Source organism: Larus michahellis, chromosome 5 (assembly GCF_964199755.1).
Source record: "Larus michahellis chromosome 5, bLarMic1.1, whole genome shotgun sequence".
In the NCBI taxonomy this organism is placed as follows: Eukaryota; Metazoa; Chordata; class Aves; order Charadriiformes; family Laridae; genus Larus; species Larus michahellis.
In genome coordinates this window covers 6,143,428-6,171,196 of record NC_133900.1, presented here as the reverse complement: position 1 = coordinate 6,171,196, position 27,769 = coordinate 6,143,428, and positions in this window count along the sequence as shown.

Here is a 27,769-nt window from a genome sequence, read left to right as displayed (position 1 = left end):
CACATTGAAAGTGCCAAGAGAGTAATATAGAGCTTGCTCTCCCTGTCTTTGAGTACTGTTTTCACTGTCCCGGTTACCTCTTTGCTAACATTCTCTTCAGAGCTGCAGTGAAACCAGGAACCACGTGGAGAAGGCACCCACACTGAAAGTGCCTGCAGGCAACATTGGGGCTTCTTCTCAGTGTCTCTGACATAGGGTTTCACTGTCCCGGGAAAGTCTCTGCTAACACCCTGCAGAGCGCTGTGCCCAATATACAGAAAGGTCTTGCGGTATCTCCTACAGGGAAAGTGCCAGGAGGGAATTGTCGATCTTGTTCTCAGTGTCTCTGAGAATTGCTCTGATTCTCCATGTGACCTCTTTCCTAAGACTCTCCAGAGAGCCGTCCTCAAAACCAACACACATCTTGACATATCTCCCACATTGATCGCAGGGTCTCCAGGAACCGCATTCAGCAAGCCAGGAGCTTTTCTCCCTACACTGTCCATTGAGTTGTCCTCAAAACCAATATACATCGTGCTATATCTCCCACATGGAAAGTGCCAGGAGGGAAAAGTGGGGATTAGTTTAGACTTTCTCGGAACTGCTTCAAATCAACTAGATATCTTTGTGCTGTAAATCTCCCAATAGCCAAACGCAAAAGCAGCAAACATCTCGCTCTATGTCCCACATTGAAAGTGCCAAGAGAGTAATATAGAGCTTGCTCTCCCTGTCTTTGAGTACCGTTTTCACTGTCCCGGTTACCTCTTTGCTAACATTCTCTTCAGAGCTGCAGTGAAACCAGGAACCACGTGGAGAAGGCACCCACACTGAAAGTGCCTGCAGGCAACATTGGGGCTTCTTCTCAGTGTCTCTGACATAGGGTTTCACTGTCCCGGGAAAGTCTCTGCTAACACCCTGCAGAGCGCTGTGCCCAATATACAGAAACGTCTTGCGGTATCTCCTACAGGGAAAGTGCCAGGAGGGAATTGTCAATCTTGTTCTCAGTGTCTCTGAGAATTGCTCTGATTCTCCGTGTGACCTCTTTGCTAAGACTCTCCAGAGAGCCGTCCTCAAAACCAACACACATCTTGACATATCTCCCACATTGATCGCAGTGTCTCCAGGAACGGCATTCAGCGAGCCAGGAATTTTTCTCCCTACACTGTCCCTTGAGTTGTCCTCAAAACCAATATACGTCGTGCTATATCTCCCACATGGAAAATGCCAGGAGGGAAAAGTGGGGATTAGCTTAGACTTTCTCGGAACTGCTTCAAATCAACTAGATATCTTTGTGCTGTAAATCTCCCAATAGCCAAACGCAAAAGCAGCAAACATCTCGCTGTAGGTCCCACATTGAAAGTGCCAAGAGAGTAATATAGAGCTTGCTCTCCCTGTCTTTGAGTACTGTTTTCACTGTCCCGGTTACCTCTTTGCTAACATTCTCTTCAGAGCTGCAGTGAAACCAGGAACCACGTGGAGAAGGCACCCACACTGAAAGTGCCTGCAGGCAACATTGGGGCTTCTTCTCAGTGTCTCTGACATAGGGTTTCACTGTCCCGGGAAAGTCTCTGCTAACACCCTGCAGAGCGCTGTGCCCAATATACAGAAACGTCTTGCGGTATCTCCTACAGGGAAAGTGCCAGGAGGGAATTGTCGATCTTGTTCTCAGTGTCTCTGAGAATTGCTCTGATTCTCCGTGTGACCTCTTTGCTAAGACTCTCCAGAGAGCCGTCCTCAAAACCAACACACATCTTGACATATCTCCCACATTGATCGCAGGGTCTCCAGGAACCGCATTCAGCGAGCCAGGAGCTTTTCTCCCTACACTGTCCATTGAGTTGTCCTGAAAACCAATATACATCGTGCTATATCTCCCACATGGAAAGTGCCAGGAGGGAAAAGTGGGGATTAGCTTAGACTTTCTCGGAACTGCTTCAAATCAACTAGATATCTTTGTGCTGTAAATCTCCCAATAGCCAAACGCAAAAGCAGCAAACATCTCGCTGTATGTCCCACATTGAAAGTGCCAAGAGAGTAATATAGAGCTTGCTCTCCCTGTCTTTGAGTACTGTTTTCACTGTCCCGGTTACCTCTTTGCTAACATTCTCTTCAGAGCTGCAGTGAAACCAGGAACCACGTGGAGAAGGCACCCACACTGAAAGTGCCTGCAGGCAACATTGGGGCTTCTTCTCAGTGTCTCTGACATAGGGTTTCACTGTCCCGGGAAAGTCTCTGCTAACAGCCTGCAGAGCGCTGTGCCCAATATACAGAAACGTCTTGCGGTATCTCCTACAGGGAAAGTGCCAGGAGGGAATTGTCGATCTTGTTCTCAGTGTCTCTGAGAATTGCTCTGATTCTCCATGTGACCTCTTTGCTAAGACTCTCCAGAGAGCCGTCCTCAAAACCAACACACATCTTGACATATCTCCCACATTGATCGCAGGGTCTCCAGGAACCGCATTCAGCGAGCCAGGAGCTTTTCTCCCTACACTGTCCCTTGAGTTGTCCTCAAAACCAATATACATCGTGCTATATCTCCCACATGGAAAGTGCCAGGAGGGAAAAGTGGGGATTAGCTTAGACTTTCTCGGAACTGCTTCAAATCAACTAGATATCTTTGTGCTGTAAATCTCCCAATAGCCAAACGCAAAAGCAGCAAACATCTCGCTGTATGTCCCACATTGAAAGTGCCAAGAGAGTAATATAGAGCTTGCTCTCCCTGTCTTTGAGTACCGTTTTCACTGTCCCGGTTACCTCTTTGCTAACATTCTCTTCAGAGCTGCAGTGAAACCAGGAACCACGTGGAGAAGGCACCCACACTGAAAGTGCCTGCAGGCAACATTGGGGCTTCTTCTCAGTGTCTCTGACATAGGGTTTCACTGTCCCGGGAAAGTCTCTGCTAACACCCTGCAGAGCGCTGTGCCCAATATACAGAAACGTCTTGCGGTATCTCCTACAGGGAAAGTGCCAGGAGGGAATTGTCAATCTTGTTCTCAGTGTCTCTGAGAATTGCTCTGATTCTCCGTGTGACCTCTTTGCTAAGACTCTCCAGAGAGCCGTCCTCAAAACCAACACACATCTTGACATATCTCCCACATTGATCGCAGTGTCTCCAGGAACGGCATTCAGTGAGCCAGGAATTTTTCTCCCTACACTGTCCCTTGAGTTGTCCTCAAAACCAATATACGTCGTGCTATATCTCCCACATGGAAAATGCCAGGAGGGAAAAGTGGGGATTAGCTTAGACTTTCTCGGAACTGCTTCAAATCAACTAGATATCTTTGTGCTGTAAATCTCCCAATAGCCAAACGCAAAAGCAGCAAACATCTCGCTGTAGGTCCCACATTGAAAGTGCCAAGAGAGTAATATAGAGCTTGCTCTCCCTGTCTTTGAGTACTGTTTTCACTGTCCCGGTTACCTCTTTGCTAACATTCTCTTCAGAGCTGCAGTGAAACCAGGAACCACGTGGAGAAGGCACCCACACTGAAAGTGCCTGCAGGCAACATTGGGGCTTCTTCTCAGTGTCTCTGACATAGGGTTTCACTGTCCCGGGAAAGTCTCTGCTAACACCCTGCAGAGCGCTGTGCCCAATATACAGAAAGGTCTTGCGGTATCTCCTACAGGGAAAGTGCCAGGAGGGAATTGTCGATCTTGTTCTCAGTGTCTCTGAGAATTGCTCTGATTCTCCATGTGACCTCTTTCCTAAGACTCTCCAGAGAGCCGTCCTCAAAACCAACACACATCTTGACATATCTCCCACATTGATCGCAGGGTCTCCAGGAACCGCATTCAGCAAGCCAGGAGCTTTTCTCCCTACACTGTCCATTGAGTTGTCCTCAAAACCAATATACATCGTGCTATATCTCCCACATGGAAAGTGCCAGGAGGGAAAAGTGGGGATTAGTTTAGACTTTCTCGGAACTGCTTCAAATCAACTAGATATCTTTGTGCTGTAAATCTCCCAATAGCCAAACGCAAAAGCAGCAAACATCTCGCTCTATGTCCCACATTGAAAGTGCCAAGAGAGTAATATAGAGCTTGCTCTCCCTGTCTTTGAGTACCGTTTTCACTGTCCCGGTTACCTCTTTGCTAACATTCTCTTCAGAGCTGCAGTGAAACCAGGAACCACGTGGAGAAGGCACCCACACTGAAAGTGCCTGCAGGCAACATTGGGGCTTCTTCTCAGTGTCTCTGACATAGGGTTTCACTGTCCCGGGAAAGTCTCTGCTAACACCCTGCAGAGCGCTGTGCCCAATATACAGAAACGTCTTGCGGTATCTCCTACAGGGAAAGTGCCAGGAGGGAATTGTCAATCTTGTTCTCAGTGTCTCTGAGAATTGCTCTGATTCTCCGTGTGACCTCTTTGCTAAGACTCTCCAGAGAGCCGTCCTCAAAACCAACACACATCTTGACATATCTCCCACATTGATCGCAGTGTCTCCAGGAACGGCATTCAGCGAGCCAGGAATTTTTCTCCCTACACTGTCCCTTGAGTTGTCCTCAAAACCAATATACGTCGTGCTATATCTCCCACATGGAAAATGCCAGGAGGGAAAAGTGGGGATTAGCTTAGACTTTCTCGGAACTGCTTCAAATCAACTAGATATCTTTGTGCTGTAAATCTCCCAATAGCCAAACGCAAAAGCAGCAAACATCTCGCTGTAGGTCCCACATTGAAAGTGCCAAGAGAGTAATATAGAGCTTGCTCTCCCTGTCTTTGAGTACTGTTTTCACTGTCCCGGTTACCTCTTTGCTAACATTCTCTTCAGAGCTGCAGTGAAACCAGGAACCACGTGGAGAAGGCACCCACACTGAAAGTGCCTGCAGGCAACATTGGGGCTTCTTCTCAGTGTCTCTGACATAGGGTTTCACTGTCCCGGGAAAGTCTCTGCTAACACCCTGCAGAGCGCTGTGCCCAATATACAGAAACGTCTTGCGGTATCTCCTACAGGGAAAGTGCCAGGAGGGAATTGTCGATCTTGTTCTCAGTGTCTCTGAGAATTGCTCTGATTCTCCGTGTGACCTCTTTGCTAAGACTCTCCAGAGAGCCGTCCTCAAAACCAACACACATCTTGACATATCTCCCACATTGATCGCAGGGTCTCCAGGAACCGCATTCAGCGAGCCAGGAGCTTTTCTCCCTACACTGTCCATTGAGTTGTCCTGAAAACCAATATACATCGTGCTATATCTCCCACATGGAAAGTGCCAGGAGGGAAAAGTGGGGATTAGCTTAGACTTTCTCGGAACTGCTTCAAATCAACTAGATATCTTTGTGCTGTAAATCTCCCAATAGCCAAACGCAAAAGCAGCAAACATCTCGCTGTATGTCCCACATTGAAAGTGCCAAGAGAGTAATATAGAGCTTGCTCTCCCTGTCTTTGAGTACTGTTTTCACTGTCCCGGTTACCTCTTTGCTAACATTCTCTTCAGAGCTGCAGTGAAACCAGGAACCATGTGGAGAAGGCACCCACACTGAAAGTGCCTGCAGGCAACATTGGGGCTTCTTCTCAGTGTCTCTGACATAGGGTTTCACTGTCCCGGGAAAGTCTCTGCTAACAGCCTGCAGAGCGCTGTGCCCAATATACAGAAAGGTCTTGCGGTATCTCCTACAGGGAAAGTGCCAGGAGGGAATTGTCGACCTTGTTCTCAGTGTCTCTGAGAATTGCTCTGATTCTCCGTGTGACCTCTTTGCTAAGACTCTCCAGAGAGCCGTCCTCAAAAGCAACACACATCTTGACATATCTCCCACATTGATCGCAGGGTCTCCAGGAACCGCATTCAGCGAGCCAGGAACTTTTCTCCCTACACTGTCCCTTGAGTTGTCCTCAAAACCAATATACGTCGTGCTATATCTCCCACATGGAAAATGCCAGGAGGGAAAAGTGGGGATTAGCTTAGACTTTCTCGGAACTGCTTCAAATCAACTAGATATCTTTGTGCTGTAAATCTCCCAATAGCCAAACGCAAAAGCAGCAAACATCTCGCTGTAGGTCCCACATTGAAAGTGCCAAGAGAGTAATATAGAGCTTGCTCTCCCTGTCTTTGAGTACTGTTTTCACTGTCCCGGTTACCTCTTTGCTAACATTCTCTTCAGAGCTGCAGTGAAACCAGGAACCACGTGGAGAAGGCACCCACACTGAAAGTGCCTGCAGGCAACATTGGGGCTTCTTCTCAGTGTCTCTGACATAGGGTTTCACTGTCCCGGGAAAGTCTCTGCTAACACCCTGCAGAGCGCTGTGCCCAATATACAGAAACGTCTTGCGGTATCTCCTACAGGGAAAGTGCCAGGAGGGAATTGTCGATCTTGTTCTCAGTGTCTCTGAGAATTGCTCTGATTCTCCGTGTGACCTCTTTGCTAAGACTCTCCAGAGAGCCGTCCTCAAAACCAACACACATCTTGACATATCTCCCACATTGATCGCAGGGTCTCCAGGAACCGCATTCAGCGAGCCAGGAGCTTTTCTCCCTACACTGTCCATTGAGTTGTCCTGAAAACCAATATACATCGTGCTATATCTCCCACATGGAAAGTGCCAGGAGGGAAAAGTGGGGATTAGCTTAGACTTTCTCGGAACTGCTTCAAATCAACTAGATATCTTTGTGCTGTAAATCTCCCAATAGCCAAACGCAAAAGCAGCAAACATCTCGCTGTATGTCCCACATTGAAAGTGCCAAGAGAGTAATATAGAGCTTGCTCTCCCTGTCTTTGAGTACTGTTTTCACTGTCCCGGTTACCTCTTTGCTAACATTCTCTTCAGAGCTGCAGTGAAACCAGGAACCATGTGGAGAAGGCACCCACACTGAAAGTGCCTGCAGGCAACATTGGGGCTTCTTCTCAGTGTCTCTGACATAGGGTTTCACTGTCCCGGGAAAGTCTCTGCTAACAGCCTGCAGAGCGCTGTGCCCAATATACAGAAAGGTCTTGCGGTATCTCCTACAGGGAAAGTGCCAGGAGGGAATTGTCGACCTTGTTCTCAGTGTCTCTGAGAATTGCTCTGATTCTCCGTGTGACCTCTTTGCTAAGACTCTCCAGAGAGCCGTCCTCAAAAGCAACACACATCTTGACATATCTCCCACATTGATCGCAGGGTCTCCAGGAACCGCATTCAGCGAGCCAGGAACTTTTCTCCCTACACTGTCCCTTGAGTTGTCCTCAAAACCAATATACGTCGTGCTATATCTCCCACATGGAAAATGCCAGGAGGGAAAAGTGGGGATTAGTTTAGACTTTCTCGGAACTGCTTCAAATCAACTAGATATCTTTGTGCTGTAAATCTCCCAATAGCCAAACGCAAAAGCAGCAAACATCTCGCTGTATGTCCCACATTGAAAGTGCCAAGAGAGTAATATAGAGCTTGCTCTCCCTGTCTTTGAGTACCGTTTTCACTGTCCCGGTTACCTCTTTGCTAACATTCTCTTCAGAGCTGCAGTGAAACCAGGAACCACGTGGAGAAGGCACCCACACTGAAAGTGCCTGCAGGCAACATTGGGGCTTCTTCTCAGTGTCTCTGACATAGGGTTTCACTGTCCCGGGAAAGTCTCTGCTAACACCCTGCAGAGCGCTGTGCCCAATATACAGAAACGTCTTGCGGTATCTCCTACAGGGAAAGTGCCAGGAGGGAATTGTCGATCTTGTTCTCAGTGTCTCTGAGAATTGCTCTGATTCTCCGTGTGACCTCTTTGCTAAGACTCTCCAGAGAGCCGTCCTCAAAAGCAACACACATCTTGACGTATCTCCCACATTGATCGCAGTGTCTCCAGGAACCGCATTCAGCGAGCCAGGAGCTTTTCTCCCTACACTGTCCCTTGAGTTGTCCTCAAAACCAATATACGTCGTGCTATATCTCCCACATGGAAAATGCCAGGAGGGAAAAGTGGGGATTAGTTTAGACTTTCTCGGAACTGCTTCAAATCAACTAGATATCTTTGTGCTGTAAATCTCTAAAGAGCCAAACGCAAAAGCAGCAAACATCTCACTGTATGTCCCACATTGAAAGTGCCAAGAGAGTAATATAGAGCTTGCTCTCCCTGTCTTTGAGTACCGTTTTCACTGTCCTGGTTACCTCTTTGCTAACATTCTCTTCAGAGCTGCAGTGAAACCAGGAAGCATGTGGAGAAGGCACCCACACTGAAAGTGCCTGCAGGCAACATTGGGGCTTCTTCTCAGTGTCTCTGACATAGGGTTTCACTGTCCCGGGAAAGTCTCTGCTAACAGCCTGCAGAGCGCTGTGCCCAATATACAGAAAGGTCTTGCGGTATCTCCTACAGGGAAAGTGCCAGGAGGGAATTGTCGACCTTGTTCTCAGTGTCTCTGAGAATTGCTCTGATTCTCCGTGTGACCTCTTTGCTAAGACTCTCCAGAGAGCCGTCCTCAAAAGCAACACACATCTTGACATATCTCCCACATTGATCGCAGTGTCTCCAGGAACCGCATTCAGCGAGCCAGGAACTTTTCTCCCTACACTGTCCCTTGAGTTGTCCTCAAAACCAATATACGTCGTGCTATATCTCCCACATGGAAAATGCCAGGAGGGAAAAGTGGGGATTAGCTTAGACTTTCTCGGAACTGCTTCAAATCAACTAGATATCTTTGTGCTGTAAATCTCCCAATAGCCAAACGCAAAAGCAGCAAACATCTCGCTGTATGTCCCACATTGAAAGTGCCAAGAGAGTAATATAGAGCTTGCTCTCCCTGTCTTTGAGTACTGTTTTCACTGTCCCGGTTACCTCTTTGCTAACATTCTCTTCAGAGCTGCAGTGAAACCAGGAACCATGTGGAGAAGGCACCCACACTGAAAGTGCCTGCAGGCAACATTGGGGCTTCTTCTCAGTGTCTCTGACATAGGGTTTCACTGTCCCGGGAAAGTCTCTGCTAACAGCCTGCAGAGCGCTGTGCCCAATATACAGAAACGTCTTGCGGTATCTCCTACAGGGAAAGTGCCAGGAGGGAATTGTCGATCTTGTTCTCAGTGTCTCTGAGAATTGCTCTGATTCTCCGTGTGACCTCTTTGCTAAGACTCTCCAGAGAGCCGTCCTCAAAACCAACACACATCTTGATATATCTCCCACATTGATCGCAGTGTCTCCAGGAACCGCATTCAGCGAGCCAGGAGCTTTTCTCCCTACACTGTCCATTGAGTTGTCCTCAAAACCAATATACATCGTGCTATATCTCCCACATGGAAAGTGCCAGGAGGGAAAAGTGGGGATTAGCTTAGACTTTCTCGGAACTGCTTCAAATCAACTAGATATCTTTGTGCTGTAAATCTCCCAATAGCCAAACGCAAAAGCAGCAAACATCTCGCTGTAGGTCCCACATTGAAAGTGCCAAGAGAGTAATATAGAGCTTGCTCTCCCTGTCTTTGAGTACTGTTTTCACTGTCCCGGTTACCTCTTTGCTAACATTCTCTTCAGAGCTGCAGTGAAACCAGGAACCACGTGGAGAAGGCACCCACACTGAAAGTGCCTGCAGGCAACATTGGGGCTTCTTCTCAGTGTCTCTGACATAGGGTTTCACTGTCCCGGGAAAGTCTCTGCTAACAGCCTGCAGAGCGCTGTGCCCAATATACAGAAACGTCTTGCGGTATCTCCTACAGGGAAAGTGCCAGGAGGGAATTGTCGATCTTGTTCTCAGTGTCTCTGAGAATTGCTCTGATTCTCCGTGTGACCTCTTTGCTAAGACTCTCCAGAGAGCCGTCCTCAAAACCAACACACATCTTGACATATCTCCCACATTGATCGCAGGGTCTCCAGGAACCGCATTCAGCGAGCCAGGAGCTTTTCTCCCTACACTGTCCATTGAGTTGTCCTGAAAACCAATATACATCGTGCTATATCTCCCACATGGAAAGTGCCAGGAGGGAAAAGTGGGGATTAGCTTAGACTTTCTCGGAACTGCTTCAAATCAACTAGATATCTTTGTGCTGTAAATCTCCCAATAGCCAAACGCAAAAGCAGCAAACATCTCGCTGTATGTCCCACATTGAAAGTGCCAAGAGAGTAATATAGAGCTTGCTCTCCCTGTCTTTGAGTACTGTTTTCACTGTCCCGGTTACCTCTTTGCTAACATTCTCTTCAGAGCTGCAGTGAAACCAGGAACCATGTGGAGAAGGCACCCACACTGAAAGTGCCTGCAGGCAACATTGGGGCTTCTTCTCAGTGTCTCTGACATAGGGTTTCACTGTCCCGGGAAAGTCTCTGCTAACAGCCTGCAGAGCGCTGTGCCCAATATACAGAAAGGTCTTGCGGTATCTCCTACAGGGAAAGTGCCAGGAGGGAATTGTCGACCTTGTTCTCAGTGTCTCTGAGAATTGCTCTGATTCTCCGTGTGACCTCTTTGCTAAGACTCTCCAGAGAGCCGTCCTCAAAAGCAACACACATCTTGACATATCTCCCACATTGATCGCAGTGTCTCCAGGAACCGCATTCAGCGAGCCAGGAACTTTTCTCCCTACACTGTCCCTTGAGTTGTCCTCAAAACCAATATACGTCGTGCTATATCTCCCACATGGAAAATGCCAGGAGGGAAAAGTGGGGATTAGTTTAGACTTTCTCGGAACTGCTTCAAATCAACTAGATATCTTTGTGCTGTAAATCTCCCAATAGCCAAACGCAAAAGCAGCAAACATCTCGCTGTATGTCCCACATTGAAAGTGCCAAGAGAGTAATATAGAGCTTGCTCTCCCTGTCTTTGAGTACCGTTTTCACTGTCCCGGTTACCTCTTTGCTAACATTCTCTTCAGAGCTGCAGTGAAACCAGGAACCACGTGGAGAAGGCACCCACACTGAAAGTGCCTGCAGGCAACATTGGGGCTTCTTCTCAGTGTCTCTGACATAGGGTTTCACTGTCCCGGGAAAGTCTCTGCTAACACCCTGCAGAGCGCTGTGCCCAATATACAGAAACGTCTTGCGGTATCTCCTACAGGGAAAGTGCCAGGAGGGAATTGTCGATCTTGTTCTCAGTGTCTCTGAGAATTGCTCTGATTCTCCGTGTGACCTCTTTGCTAAGACTCTCCAGAGAGCCGTCCTCAAAACCAACACACATCTTGACATATCTCCCACATTGATCGCAGTGTCTCCAGGAACCGCATTCAGCGAGCCAGGAGCTTTTCTCCCTACACTGTCCCTTGAGTTGTCCTCAAAACCAATATACGTCGTGCTATATCTCCCACATGGAAAATGCCAGGAGGGAAAAGTGGGGATTAGTTTAGACTTTCTCGGAACTGCTTCAAATCAACTAGATATCTTTGTGCTGTAAATCTCTAAAGAGCCAAACGCAAAAGCAGCAAACATCTCACTGTATGTCCCACATTGAAAGTGCCAAGAGAGTAATATAGAGCTTGCTCTCCCTGTCTTTGAGTACCGTTTTCACTGTCCTGGTTACCTCTTTGCTAACATTCTCTTCAGAGCTGCAGTGAAACCAGGAAGCATGTGGAGAAGGCACCCACACTGAAAGTGCCTGCAGGCAACATTGGGGCTTCTTCTCAGTGTCTCTGACATAGGGTTTCACTGTCCCGGGAAAGTCTCTGCTAACATCCTGCAGAGCGCTGTGCCCAATATACAGAAACGTCTTGCGGTATCTCCTACAGGGAAAGTGCCAGGAGGGAATTGTCGATCTTGTTCTCAGTGTCTCTGAGAATTGCTCTGATTCTCCGTGTGACCTCTTTGCTAAGACTCTCCAGAGAGCCGTCCTCAAAACCAACACACATCTTGACATATCTCCCACATTGATCGCAGGGTCTCCAGGAACCGCATTCAGCGAGCCAGGAGCTTTTCTCCCTACACTGTCCATTGAGTTGTCCTGAAAACCAATATACATCGTGCTATATCTCCCACATGGAAAGTGCCAGGAGGGAAAAGTGGGGATTAGCTTAGACTTTCTCGGAACTGCTTCAAATCAACTAGATATCTTTGTGCTGTAAATCTCCCAATAGCCAAACGCAAAAGCAGCAAACATCTCGCTGTATGTCCCACATTGAAAGTGCCAAGAGAGTAATATAGAGCTTGCTCTCCCTGTCTTTGAGTACTGTTTTCACTGTCCCGGTTACCTCTTTGCTAACATTCTCTTCAGAGCTGCAGTGAAACCAGGAACCATGTGGAGAAGGCACCCACACTGAAAGTGCCTGCAGGCAACATTGGGGCTTCTTCTCAGTGTCTCTGACATAGGGTTTCACTGTCCCGGGAAAGTCTCTGCTAACAGCCTGCAGAGCGCTGTGCCCAATATACAGAAAGGTCTTGCGGTATCTCCTACAGGGAAAGTGCCAGGAGGGAATTGTCGACCTTGTTCTCAGTGTCTCTGAGAATTGCTCTGATTCTCCGTGTGACCTCTTTGCTAAGACTCTCCAGAGAGCCGTCCTCAAAAGCAACACACATCTTGACATATCTCCCACATTGATCGCAGTGTCTCCAGGAACCGCATTCAGCGAGCCAGGAACTTTTCTCCCTACACTGTCCCTTGAGTTGTCCTCAAAACCAATATACGTCGTGCTATATCTCCCACATGGAAAATGCCAGGAGGGAAAAGTGGGGATTAGTTTAGACTTTCTCGGAACTGCTTCAAATCAACTAGATATCTTTGTGCTGTAAATCTCCCAATAGCCAAACGCAAAAGCAGCAAACATCTCGCTGTATGTCCCACATTGAAAGTGCCAAGAGAGTAATATAGAGCTTGCTCTCCCTGTCTTTGAGTACCGTTTTCACTGTCCCGGTTACCTCTTTGCTAACATTCTCTTCAGAGCTGCAGTGAAACCAGGAACCACGTGGAGAAGGCACCCACACTGAAAGTGCCTGCAGGCAACATTGGGGCTTCTTCTCAGTGTCTCTGACATAGGGTTTCACTGTCCCGGGAAAGTCTCTGCTAACAGCCTGCAGAGCGCTGTGCCCAATATACAGAAACGTCTTGCGGTATCTCCTACAGGGAAAGTGCCAGGAGGGAATTGTCGATCTTGTTCTCAGTGTCTCTGAGAATTGCTCTGATTCTCCGTGTGACCTCTTTGCTAAGACTCTCCAGAGAGCCGTCCTCAAAACCAACACACATCTTGACATATCTCCCACATTGATCGCAGGGTCTCCAGGAACCGCATTCAGCGAGCCAGGAGCTTTTCTCCCTACACTGTCCATTGAGTTGTCCTGAAAACCAATATACATCGTGCTATATCTCCCACATGGAAAGTGCCAGGAGGGAAAAGTGGGGATTAGCTTAGACTTTCTCGGAACTGCTTCAAATCAACTAGATATCTTTGTGCTGTAAATCTCCCAATAGCCAAACGCAAAAGCAGCAAACATCTCGCTGTATGTCCCACATTGAAAGTGCCAAGAGAGTAATATAGAGCTTGCTCTCCCTGTCTTTGAGTACTGTTTTCACTGTCCCGGTTACCTCTTTGCTAACATTCTCTTCAGAGCTGCAGTGAAACCAGGAACCATGTGGAGAAGGCACCCACACTGAAAGTGCCTGCAGGCAACATTGGGGCTTCTTCTCAGTGTCTCTGACATAGGGTTTCACTGTCCCGGGAAAGTCTCTGCTAACAGCCTGCAGAGCGCTGTGCCCAATATACAGAAAGGTCTTGCGGTATCTCCTACAGGGAAAGTGCCAGGAGGGAATTGTCGACCTTGTTCTCAGTGTCTCTGAGAATTGCTCTGATTCTCCGTGTGACCTCTTTGCTAAGACTCTCCAGAGAGCCGTCCTCAAAAGCAACACACATCTTGACATATCTCCCACATTGATCGCAGTGTCTCCAGGAACCGCATTCAGCGAGCCAGGAACTTTTCTCCCTACACTGTCCCTTGAGTTGTCCTCAAAACCAATATACGTCGTGCTATATCTCCCACATGGAAAATGCCAGGAGGGAAAAGTGGGGATTAGTTTAGACTTTCTCGGAACTGCTTCAAATCAACTAGATATCTTTGTGCTGTAAATCTCCCAATAGCCAAACGCAAAAGCAGCAAACATCTCGCTGTATGTCCCACATTGAAAGTGCCAAGAGAGTAATATAGAGCTTGCTCTCCCTGTCTTTGAGTACCGTTTTCACTGTCCCGGTTACCTCTTTGCTAACATTCTCTTCAGAGCTGCAGTGAAACCAGGAACCACGTGGAGAAGGCACCCACACTGAAAGTGCCTGCAGGCAACATTGGGGCTTCTTCTCAGTGTCTCTGACATAGGGTTTCACTGTCCCGGGAAAGTCTCTGCTAACACCCTGCAGAGCGCTGTGCCCAATATACAGAAACGTCTTGCGGTATCTCCTACAGGGAAAGTGCCAGGAGGGAATTGTCGATCTTGTTCTCAGTGTCTCTGAGAATTGCTCTGATTCTCCGTGTGACCTCTTTGCTAAGACTCTCCAGAGAGCCGTCCTCAAAACCAACACACATCTTGACATATCTCCCACATTGATCGCAGTGTCTCCAGGAACCGCATTCAGCGAGCCAGGAGCTTTTCTCCCTACACTGTCCCTTGAGTTGTCCTCAAAACCAATATACGTCGTGCTATATCTCCCACATGGAAAATGCCAGGAGGGAAAAGTGGGGATTAGTTTAGACTTTCTCGGAACTGCTTCAAATCAACTAGATATCTTTGTGCTGTAAATCTCTAAAGAGCCAAACGCAAAAGCAGCAAACATCTCACTGTATGTCCCACATTGAAAGTGCCAAGAGAGTAATATAGAGCTTGCTCTCCCTGTCTTTGAGTACCGTTTTCACTGTCCTGGTTACCTCTTTGCTAACATTCTCTTCAGAGCTGCAGTGAAACCAGGAAGCATGTGGAGAAGGCACCCACACTGAAAGTGCCTGCAGGCAACATTGGGGCTTCTTCTCAGTGTCTCTGACATAGGGTTTCACTGTCCCGGGAAAGTCTCTGCTAACATCCTGCAGAGCGCTGTGCCCAATATACAGAAACGTCTTGCGGTATCTCCTACAGGGAAAGTGCCAGGAGGGAATTGTCGATCTTGTTCTCAGTGTCTCTGAGAATTGCTCTGATTCTCCGTGTGACCTCTTTGCTAAGACTCTCCAGAGAGCCGTCCTCAAAACCAACACACATCTTGACATATCTCCCACATTGATCGCAGGGTCTCCAGGAACCGCATTCAGCGAGCCAGGAGCTTTTCTCCCTACACTGTCCATTGAGTTGTCCTGAAAACCAATATACATCGTGCTATATCTCCCACATGGAAAGTGCCAGGAGGGAAAAGTGGGGATTAGCTTAGACTTTCTCGGAACTGCTTCAAATCAACTAGATATCTTTGTGCTGTAAATCTCCCAATAGCCAAACGCAAAAGCAGCAAACATCTCGCTGTATGTCCCACATTGAAAGTGCCAAGAGAGTAATATAGAGCTTGCTCTCCCTGTCTTTGAGTACTGTTTTCACTGTCCCGGTTACCTCTTTGCTAACATTCTCTTCAGAGCTGCAGTGAAACCAGGAACCATGTGGAGAAGGCACCCACACTGAAAGTGCCTGCAGGCAACATTGGGGCTTCTTCTCAGTGTCTCTGACATAGGGTTTCACTGTCCCGGGAAAGTCTCTGCTAACAGCCTGCAGAGCGCTGTGCCCAATATACAGAAAGGTCTTGCGGTATCTCCTACAGGGAAAGTGCCAGGAGGGAATTGTCGACCTTGTTCTCAGTGTCTCTGAGAATTGCTCTGATTCTCCGTGTGACCTCTTTGCTAAGACTCTCCAGAGAGCCGTCCTCAAAAGCAACACACATCTTGACATATCTCCCACATTGATCGCAGTGTCTCCAGGAACCGCATTCAGCGAGCCAGGAACTTTTCTCCCTACACTGTCCCTTGAGTTGTCCTCAAAACCAATATACGTCATGCTATATCTCCCACATGGAAAATGCCAGGAGGGAAAAGTGGGGATTAGTTTAGACTTTCTCGGAACTGCTTCAAATCAACTAGATATCTTTGTGCTGTAAATCTCCCAATAGCCAAACGCAAAAGCAGCAAACATCTCGCTGTATGTCCCACATTGAAAGTGCCAAGAGAGTAATATAGAGCTTGCTCTCCCTGTCTTTGAGTACCGTTTTCACTGTCCCGGTTACCTCTTTGCTAACATTCTCTTCAGAGCTGCAGTGAAACCAGGAACCACGTGGAGAAGGCACCCACACTGAAAGTGCCTGCAGGCAACATTGGGGCTTCTTCTCAGTGTCTCTGACATAGGGTTTCACTGTCCCGGGAAAGTCTCTGCTAACACCCTGCAGAGCGCTGTGCCCAATATACAGAAACGTCTTGCGGTATCTCCTACAGGGAAAGTGCCAGGAGGGAATTGTCGATCTTGTTCTCAGTGTCTCTGAGAATTGCTCTGATTCTCCGTGTGACCTCTTTGCTAAGACTCTCCAGAGAGCCGTCCTCAAAAGCAACACACATCTTGACGTATCTCCCACATTGATCGCAGTGTCTCCAGGAACCGCATTCAGCGAGCCAGGAGCTTTTCTCCCTACACTGTCCCTTGAGTTGTCCTCAAAACCAATATACGTCGTGCTATATCTCCCACATGGAAAATGCCAGGAGGGAAAAGTGGGGATTAGTTTAGACTTTCTCGGAACTGCTTCAAATCAACTAGATATCTTTGTGCTGTAAATCTCTAAAGAGCCAAACGCAAAAGCAGCAAACATCTCGCTGTATGTCCCACATTGAAAGTGCCAAGAGAGTAATATAGAGCTTGCTCTCCCTGTCTTTGAGTACCGTTTTCACTGTCCTGGTTACCTCTTTGCTAACATTCTCTTCAGAGCTGCAGTGAAACCAGGAAGCATGTGGAGAAGGCACCCACACTGAAAGTGCCTGCAGGCAACATTGGGGCTTCTTCTCAGTGTCTCTGACATAGGGTTTCACTGTCCCGGGAAAGTCTCTGCTAACACCCTGCAGAGCGCTGTGCCCAATATACAGAAACGTCTTGCGGTATCTCCTACAGGGAAAGTGCCAGGAGGGAATTGTCGATCTTGTTCTCAGTGTCTCTGAGAATTGCTCTGATTCTCCGTGTGACCTCTTTGCTAAGACTCTCCAGAGAGCCGTCCTCAAAACCAACACACATCTTGACATATCTCCCACATTGATCGCAGGGTCTCCAGGAACCGCATTCAGCGAGCCAGGAGCTTTTCTCCCTACACTGTCCATTGAGTTGTCCTGAAAACCAATATACATCGTGCTATATCTCCCACATGGAAAGTGGCAGGAGGGAAAAGTGGGGATTAGCTTAGACTTTCTCGGAACTGCTTCAAATCAACTAGATATCTTTGTGCTGTAAATCTCCCAATAGCCAAACGCAAAAGCAGCAAACATCTCGCTGTATGTCCCACATTGAAAGTGCCAAGAGAGTAATATAGAGCTTGCTCTCCCTGTCTTTGAGTACTGTTTTCACTGTCCCGGTTACCTCTTTGCTAACATTCTCTTCAGAGCTGCAGTGAAACCAGGAACCATGTGGAGAAGGCACCCACACTGAAAGTGCCTGCAGGCAACATTGGGGCTTCTTCTCAGTGTCTCTGACATAGGGTTTCACTGTCCCGGGAAAGTCTCTGCTAACAGCCTGCAGAGCGCTGTGCCCAATATACAGAAACGTCTTGCGGTATCTCCTACAGGGAAAGTGCCAGGAGGGAATTGTCGATCTTGTTCTCAGTGTCTCTGAGAATTGCTCTGATTCTCCGTGTGACCTCTTTGCTAAGACTCTCCAGAGAGCCGTCCTCAAAACCAACACACATCTTGATATATCTCCCACATTGATCGCAGTGTCTCCAGGAACCGCATTCAGCGAGCCAGGAGCTTTTCTCCCTACACTGTCCATTGAGTTGTCCTCAAAACCAATATACGTCGTGCTATATCTCCCACATGGAAAATGCCAGGAGGGAAAAGTGGGGATTAGTTTAGACTTTCTCGGAACTGCTTCAAATCAACTAGATATCTTTGTGCTGTAAATCTCCCAATAGCCAAACGCAAAAGCAGCAAACATCTCGCTGTATGTCCCACATTGAAAGTGCCAAGAGAGTAATATAGAGCTTGCTCTCCCTGTCTTTGAGTACCGTTTTCACTGTCCCGGTTACCTCTTTGCTAACATTCTCTTCAGAGCTGCAGTGAAACCAGGAACCACGTGGAGAAGGCACCCACACTGAAAGTGCCTGCAGGCAACATTGGGGCTTCTTCTCAGTGTCTCTGACATAGGGTTTCACTGTCCCGGGAAAGTCTCTGCTAACAGCCTGCAGAGCGCTGTGCCCAATATACAGAAACATCTTGCGGTATCTCCTACAGGGAAAGTGCCAGGAGGGAATTGTCGATCTTGTTCTCAGTGTCTCTGAGAATTGCTCTGATTCTCCGTGTGACCTCTTTGCTAAGACTCTCCAGAGAGCCGTCCTCAAAACCAACACACATCTTGACATATCTCCCACATTGATCGCAGTGCCTCCAGGAACGGCATTCAGCGAGCCAGGAGCTTTTCTCCCTACACTGTCCATTGAGTTGTCCTCAAAACCAATATACATCGTGCTATATCTCCCACATGGAAAGTGCCAGGAGGGAAAAGTGGGGATTAGCTTAGACTTTCTCGGAACTGCTTCAAATCAACTAGATATCTTTGTGCTGTAAATCTCCCAATAGCCAAACGCAAAAGCAGCAAACATCTCGCTGTATGTCCCACATTGAAAGTGCCAAGAGAGTAATATAGAGCTTGCTCTCCCTGTCTTTGAGTACCGTTTTCACTGTCCCGGTTACCTCTTTGCTAACATTCTCTTCAGAGCTGCAGTGAAACCAGGAACCACGTGGAGAAGGCACCCACACTGAAAATGCCTGCAGGCAACATTGGGGCTTCTTCTCAGTGTCTCTGACATAGAGTTTCACTGTCCCGGGAAAGTGTCTGCTAACAGCCTGCAGAGCGCTGTGCCCAATATACAGAAACGTCTTGCGGTATCTCCTACAGGGAAAGTGCCAGGAGGGAATTGTCGATCTTGTTCTCAGTGTCTCTGAGAATTGCTCTGATTCTCCGTGTGACCTCTTTGCTAAGACTCTCCAGAGAGCCGTCCTCAAAACCAACACACATCTTGACATATCTCCCACATTGATCGCAGGGTCTCCAGGAACCGCATTCAGCGAGCCAGGAGCTTTTCTCCCTACACTGTCCATTGAGTTGTCCTCAAAACCAATATACGTCGTGCTACATCTCCCACATGGAAAATGCCAGGAGGGAAAAGTGGGGATTAGTTTAGACTTTCTCGGAACTGCTTCAAATCAACTAGATATCTTTGTGCTGTAAATCTCCCAATAGCCAAACGCAAAAGCAGCAAACATCTCGCTGTATGTCCCACATTGAAAGTGCCAAGAGAGTAATATAGAGCTTGCTCTCCCTGTCTTTGAGTACCGTTTTCACTGTCCCGGTTACCTCTTTGCTAACATTCTCTTCAGAGCTGCAGTGAATCCAGGAACCACGTGGAGAAGGCACCCACACTGAAAGTGCCTGCAGGCAACATTGGGGCTTCTTCTCAGTGTCTCTGACATAGGGTTTCACTGTCCCGGGAAAGTCTCTGCTAACACCCTGCAGAGCGCTGTGCCCAATATACAGAAACGTCTTGCGGTATCTCCTACAGGGAAAGTGCCAGGAGGGAATTGTCGATCTTGTTCTCAGTGTCTCTGAGAATTGCTCTGATTCTCCGTGTGACCTCTTTGCTAAGACTCTCCAGAGAGCCGTCCTCAAAACCAACACACATCTTGACATATCTCCCACATTGATCGCAGTGTCTCCAGGAACCGCATTCAGCGAGCCAGGAGCTTTTCTCCCTACACTGTCCCTTGAGTTGTCCTCAAAACCAATATACATCGTGCTATATCTCCCACATGGAAAGTGCCAGGAGGGAAAAGTGGGGATTAGCTTAGACTTTCTCGGAACTGCTTCAAATCAACTAGATATCTTTGTGCTGTAAATCTCCCAATAGCCAAACGCAAAAGCAGCAAACATCTCGCTGTATGTCCCACATTGAAAGTGCCAAGAGAGTAATATAGAGCTTGCTCTCCCTGTCTTTGAGTACTGTTTTCACTGTCCCGGTTACCTCTTTGCTAACATTCTCTTCAGAGCTGCAGTGAATCCAGGAACCACGTGGAGAAGGCACCCACACTGAAAGTGCCTGCAGGCAACATTGGGGCTTCTTCTCAGTGTCTCTGACATAGGGTTTCACTGTCCCGGGAAAGTCTCTGCTAACACCCTGCAGAGCGCTGTGCCCAATATACAGAAACGTCTTGCGGTATCTCCTACAGGGAAAGTGCCAGGAGGGAATTGTCGATCTTGTTCTCAGTGTCTCTGAGAATTGCTCTGATTCTCCGTGTGACCTCTTTGCTAAGACTCTCCAGAGAGCCGTCCTCAAAACCAACACACATCTTGACATATCTCCCACATTGATCGCAGTGTCTCCAGGAACCGCATTCAGCGAGCCAGGAGCTTTTCTCCCTACACTGTCCCTTGAGTTGTCCTCAAAACCAATATACGTCGTGCTACATCTCCCACATGGAAAATGCCAGGAGGGAAAAGTGGGGATTAGTTTAGACTTTCTCGGAACTGCTTCAAATCAACTAGATATCTTTGTGCTGTAAATCTCCCAATAGCCAAACGCAAAAGCAGCAAACATCTCGCTGTATGTCCCACATTGAAAGTGCCAAGAGAGTAATATAGAGCTTGCTCTCCCTGTCTTTGAGTACTGTTTTCACTGTCCCGGTTACCTCTTTGCTAACATTCTCTTCAGAGCTGCAGTGAATCCAGGAACCACGTGGAGAAGGCACCCACACTGAAAGTGCCTGCAGGCAACATTGGGGCTTCTTCTCAGTGTCTCTGACATAGGGTTTCACTGTCCCGGGAAAGTCTCTGCTAACACCCTGCAGAGCGCTGTGCCCAATATACAGAAAGGTCTTGCGGTATCTCCTACAGGGAAAGTGCCAGGAGGGAATTGTCGATCTTGTTCTCAGTGTCTCTGAGAATTGCTCTGATTCTCCGTGTGACCTCTTTGCTAAGACTCTCCAGAGAGCCGTCCTCAAAACCAACACACATCTTGACATATCTCCCACATTGATCGCAGTGTCTCCAGGAACCGCATTCAGCGAGCCAGGAGCTTTTCTCCCTACACTGTCCCTTGAGTTGTCCTCAAAACCAATACACATCGTGCTATATCTCCCACATGGAAAGTGCCAGGAGGGAAAAGTGGGGATTAGCTTAGACTTTCTCGGAACTGCTTCAAATCAACTAGATATCTTTGTGCTGTAAATCTCCCAATAGCCAAACGCAAAAGCAGCAAACATCTCGCTGTATGTCCCACATTGAAAGTGCCAAGAGAGTAATATAGAGCTTGCTCTCCCTGTCTTTGAGTACCGTTTTCACTGTCCCGGTTACCTCTTTGCTAACATTCTCTTCAGAGCTGCAGTGAAACCAGGAACCACGTGGAGAAGGCACCCACACTGAAAGTGCCTGCAGGCAACATTGGGGCTTCTTCTCAGTGTCTCTGACATAGGGTTTCACTGTCCCGGGAAAGTCTCTGCTAACACCCTGCAGAGCGCTGTGCCCAATATACAGAAACGTCTTGCGGTATCTCCTACAGGGAAAGTGCCAGGAGGGAATTGTCGATCTTGTTCTCAGTGTCTCTGAGAATTGCTCTGATTCTCCGTGTGACCTCTTTGCTAAGACTCTCCAGAGAGCCGTCCTCAAAACCAACACACATCTTGACATATCTCCCACATTGATCGCAGTGTCTCCAGGAACCGCATTCAGCGAGCCAGGAGCTTTTCTCCCTACACTGTCCATTGAGTTGTCCTCAAAACCAATATACATCGTGCTATATCTCCCACATGGAAAGTGCCAGGAGGGAAAAGTGGGGATTAGCTTAGACTTTCTCGGAACTGCTTCAAATCAACTAGATATCTTTGTGCTGTAAATCTCCCAATAGCCAAACGCAAAAGCAGCAAACATCTCGCTGTATGTCCCACATTGAAAGTGCCAAGAGAGTAATATAGAGCTTGCTCTCCCTGTCTTTGAGTACTGTTTTCACTGTCCCGGTTACCTCTTTGCTAACATTCTCTTCAGAGCTGCAGTGAAACCAGGAACCACGTGGAGAAGGCACCCACACTGAAAGTGCCTGCAGGCAACATTGGGGCTTCTTCTCAGTGTCTCTGACATAGGGTTTCACTGTCCCGGGAAAGTCTCTGCTAACACCCTGCAGAGCGCTGTGCCCAATATACAGAAACGTCTTGCGGTATCTCCTACAGGGAAAGTGCCAGGAGGGAATTGTCGACCTTGTTCTCAGTGTCTCTGAGAATTGCTCTGATTCTCCGTGTGACCTCTTTGCTAAGACTCTCCAGAGAGCCGTCCTCAAAACCAACACACATCTTGACATATCTCCCACATTGATCGCAGTGTCTCCAGGAACCGCATTCAGCGAGCCAGGAACTTTTCTCCCTACACTGTCCCTTGAGTTGTCCTCAAAACCAATATACATCGTGCTATATCTCCCACATGGAAAGTGCCAGGAGGGAAAAGTGGGGATTAGCTTAGACTTTCTCGGAACTGCTTCAAATCAACTAGATATCTTTGTGCTGTAAATCTCCCAATAGCCAAACGCAAAAGCAGCAAACATCTCGCTGTATGTCCCACATTGAAACTGCCAAGAGAGTAATATAGAGCTTGCTCTCCCTGTCTTTGAGTACCGTTTTCACTGTCCCGGTTACCTCTTTGCTAACATTCTCTTCAGAGCTGCAGTGAAACCAGGAACCACGTGGAGAAGGCACCCACACTGAAAGTGCCTGCAGGCAACATTGGGGCTTCTTCTCAGTGTCTCTGACATAGGGTTTCACTGTCCCGGGAAAGTCTCTGCTAACACCCTGCAGAGCGCTGTGCCCAATATACAGAAACGTCTTGCGGTATCTCCTACAGGGAAAGTGCCAGGAGGGAATTGTCGATCTTGTTCTCAGTGTCTCTGAGAATTGCTCTGATTCTCCGTGTGACCTCTTTGCTAAGACTCTCCAGAGAGCCGTCCTCAAAACCAACACACATCTTGACATATCTCCGACATTGATCGCAGGGTCTCCAGGAACCGCATTCAGCGAGCCAGGAGCTTTTCTCCCTACACTGTCCATTGAGTTGTCCTCAAAACCAATATACATCGTGCTATATCTCCCACATGGAAAGTGCCAGGAGGGAAAAGTGGGGATTAGCTTAGACTTTCTCGGAACTGCTTCAAATCAACTAGATATCTTTGTGCTGTAAATCTCCCAATAGCCAAACGCAAAAGCAGCAAACATCTCGCTGTATGTCCCACATTGAAAGTGCCAAGAGAGTAATATAGAGCTTGCTCTCCCTGTCTTTGAGTACTGTTTTCACTGTCCCGGTTACCTCTTTGCTAACATTCTCTTCAGAGCTGCAGTGAAACCAGGAACCACGTGGAGAAGGCACCCACACTGAAAGTGCCTGCAGGCAACATTGGGGCTTCTTCTCAGTGTCTCTGACATAGGGTTTCACTGTCCCGGGAAAGTCTCTGCTAACAGCCTGCAGAGCGCTGTGCCCAATATACAGAAACGTCTTGCGGTATCTCCTACAGGGAAAGTGCCAGGAGGGAATTGTCGATCTTGTTCTCAGTGTCTCTGAGAATTGCTCTGATTCTCCGTGTGACCTCTTTGCTAAGACTCTCCAGAGAGCCGTCCTCAAAACCAACACACATCTTGACATATCTCCCACATTGATCGCAGGGTCTCCAGGAACCGCATTCAGCGAGCCAGGAGCTTTTCTCCCTACACTGTCCATTGAGTTGTCCTCAAAACCAATATACATTGTGCTATATCTCCCACATGGAAAGTGCAGGGAGGGAAAAGTGGGGATTAGCTTAGACTTTCTCGGAACTGCTTCAAATCAACTAGATATCTTTGTGCTGTAAATCTCCCAATAGCCAAACGCAAAAGCAGCAAACATCTCGCTGTATGTCCCACATTGAAAGTGCCAAGAGAGTAATATAGAGCTTGCTCTCCCTGTCTTTGAGTACTGTTTTCACTGTCCCGGTTACCTCTTTGCTAACATTCTCTTCAGAGCTGCAGTGAAACCAGGAACCACGTGGAGAAGGCACCCACACTGAAAGTGCCTGCAGGCAACATTGGGGCTTCTTCTCAGTGTCTCTGACATAGGGTTTCACTGTCCCGGGAAAGTCTCTGCTAACAGCCTGCAGAGCGCTGTGCCCAATATACAGAAACGTCTTGCGGTATCTCCTACAGGGAAAGCGCCAGGAGGGAATTGTCGACCTTGTTCTCAGTGTCTCTGAGAATTGCTCTGATTCTCCGTGTGACCTCTTTGCTAAGACTCTCCAGAGAGCCGTCCTCAAAACCAACACACATCTTGACATATCTCCCACATTGATCGCAGTGTCTCCAGGAACCGCATTCAGCGAGCCAGGAGCTTTTCTCCCTACACTGTCCCTTGAGTTGTCCTCAAAACCAATATACGTCGTGCTACATCTCCCACATGGAAAATGCCAGGAGGGAAAAGTGGGGATTAGTTTAGACTTTCTCGGAACTGCTTCAAATCAACTAGATATCTTTGTGCTGTAAATCTCCCAATAGCCAAACGCAAAAGCAGCAAACATCTCGCTGTATGTCCCACATTGAAAGTGCCAAGAGAGTAATATAGAGCTTGCTCTCCCTGTCTTTGAGTACCGTTTTCACTGTCCCGGTTACCTCTTTGCTAACATTCTCTTCAGAGCTGCAGTGAAACCAGGAAGCATGTGGAGAAGGCACCCACACTGAAAGTGCCTGCAGGCAACATTGGGGCTTCTTCTCAGTGTCTCTGACATAGGGTTTCACTGTCCCGGGAAAGTCTCTGCTAACACCCTGCAGAGCGCTGTGCCCAATATACAGAAACGTCTTGCGGTATCTCCTACAGGGAAAGTGCCAGGAGGGAATTGTCGATCTTGTTCTCAGTGTCTCTGAGAATTGCTCTGATTCTCCGTGTGACCTCTTTGCTAAGACTCTCCAGGGAGCCGTCCTCAAAACCAACACACATCTTGACATATCTCCCACATTGATCGCAGTGTCTCCAGGAACCGCATTCAGCGAGCCAGGAGCTTTTCTCCCTACACTGTCCCTTGAGTTGTCCTCAAAACGAATATACATCGTGCTATATCTCCCACATGGAAAGTGCCAGGAGGGAAAAGTGGGGATTAGCTTAGACTTTCTCGGAACTGCTTCAAATCAACTAGATATCTTTGTGCTGTAAATCTCCCAATAGCCAAACGCAAAAGCAGCAAACATCTCGCTGTATGTCCCACATTGAAAGTGCCAAGAGAGTAATATAGAGCTTGCTCTCCCTGTCTTTGAGTACCGTTTTCACTGTCCCGGTTACCTCTTTGCTAACATTCTCTTCAGAGCTGCAGTGAAACCAGGAACCACGTGGAGAAGGCACCCACACTGAAAGTGCCTGCAGGCAACATTGGGGCTTCTTCTCAGTGTCTATGACATAGAGTTTCACTGTCCCGGGAAAGTCTCTGCTAACAGCCTGCAGAGCGCTGTGCCCAATATACAGAAACGTCTTGCGGTATCTCCTACAGGGAAAGTGCCAGGAGGGAATTGTCGATCTTGTTCTCAGTGTCTCTGAGAATTGCTCTGATTCTCCGTGTGACCTCTTTGCTAAGACTCTCCAGAGAGCCGTCCTCAAAACCAACACACATCTTGACATATCTCCCACATTGATCGCAGTGTCTCCAGGAACCGCATTCAGCGAGCCAGGAGCTTTTCTCCCTACACTGTCCCTTGAGTTGTCCTCAAAACCAATATACATCGTGCTATATCTCCCACATGGAAAATGCCAGGAGGGAAAAGTGGGGATTAGTTTAGACTTTCTCGGAACTGCTTCAAATCAACTAGATATCTTTGTGCTGTAAATCTCCCAATAGCCAAACGCAAAAGCAGCGAACATCTCGCTGTATGTCCCACATTGAAAGTGCCAAGAGAGTAATATAGAGCTTGCTCTCCCTGTCTTTGAGTACCGTTTTCACTGTCCCGGTTACCTCTTTGCTAACATTCTCTTCAGAGCTGCAGTGAAACCAGGAACCACGTGGAGAAGGCACCCACACTGAAAGTGCCTGCAGGCAACATTGGGGCTTCTTCTCAGTGTCTCTGACATAGGGTTTCACTGTCCCGGGAAAGTCTCTGCTAACACCCTGCAGAGCGCTGTGCCCAATATACAGAAACGTCTTGCGGTATCTCCTACAGGGAAAGTGCCAGGAGGGAATTGTCGATCTTGTTCTCAGTGTCTCTGAGAATTGCTCTGATTCTCCGTGTGACCTCTTTGCTAAGACTCTCCAGAGAGCCGTCCTCAAAACCAACACACATCTTGACATATCTCCCACATTGATCGCAGGGTCTCCAGGAACCGCATTCAGCGAGCCAGGAGCTTTTCTCCCTACACTGTCCCTTGAGTTGTCCTCAAAACCAATATACGTCGTGCTACATCTCCCACATGGAAAATGCCAGGAGGGAAAAGTGGGGATTAGTTTAGACTTTCTCGGAACTGCTTCAAATCAACTAGATATCTTTGTGCTGTAAATCTCCCAATAGCCAAACGCAAAAGCAGCAAACATCTCGCTGTATGTCCCACATTGAAAGTGCCAAGAGAGTAATATAGAGCTTGCTCTCCCTGTCTTTGAGTACCGTTTTCACTGTCCCGGTTACCTCTTTGCTAACATTCTCTTCAGAGCTGCAGTGAAACCAGGAAGCATGTGGAGAAGGCACCCACACTGAAAGTGCCTGCAGGCAACATTGGGGCTTCTTCTCAGTGTCTCTGACATAGGGTTTCACTGTCCCGGGAAAGTCTCTGCTAACACCCTGCAGAGCGCTGTGCCCAATATACAGAAACGTCTTGCGGTATCTCCTACAGGGAAAGTGCCAGGAGGGAATTGTCGATCTTGTTCTCAGTGTCTCTGAGAATTGCTCTGATTCTCCGTGTGACCTCTTTGCTAAGACTCTCCAGGGAGCCGTCCTCAAAACCAACACACATCTTGACATATCTCCCACATTGATCGCAGTGTCTCCAGGAACCGCATTCAGCGAGCCAGGAGCTTTTCTCCCTACACTGTCCCTTGAGTTGTCCTCAAAACGAATATACATCGTGCTATATCTCCCACATGGAAAGTGCCAGGAGGGAAAAGTGGGGATTAGCTTAGACTTTCTCGGAACTGCTTCAAATCAACTAGATATCTTTGTGCTGTAAATCTCCCAATAGCCAAACGCAAAAGCAGCAAACATCTCGCTGTATGTCCCACATTGAAAGTGCCAAGAGAGTAATATAGAGCTTGCTCTCCCTGTCTTTGAGTACCGTTTTCACTGTCCCGGTTACCTCTTTGCTAACATTCTCTTCAGAGCTGCAGTGAAACCAGGAACCACGTGGAGAAGGCACCCACACTGAAAGTGCCTGCAGGCAACATTGGGGCTTCTTCTCAGTGTCTATGACATAGAGTTTCACTGTCCCGGGAAAGTCTCTGCTAACAGCCTGCAGAGCGCTGTGCCCAATATACAGAAACGTCTTGCGGTATCTCCTACAGGGAAAGTGCCAGGAGGGAATTGTCGATCTTGTTCTCAGTGTCTCTGAGAATTGCTCTGATTCTCCGTGTGACCTCTTTGCTAAGACTCTCCAGAGAGCCGTCCTCAAAACCAACACACATCTTGACATATCTCCCACATTGATCGCAGTGTCTCCAGGAACCGCATTCAGCGAGCCAGGAGCTTTTCTCCCTACACTGTCCCTTGAGTTGTCCTCAAAACCAATATACATCGTGCTATATCTCCCACATGGAAAATGCCAGGA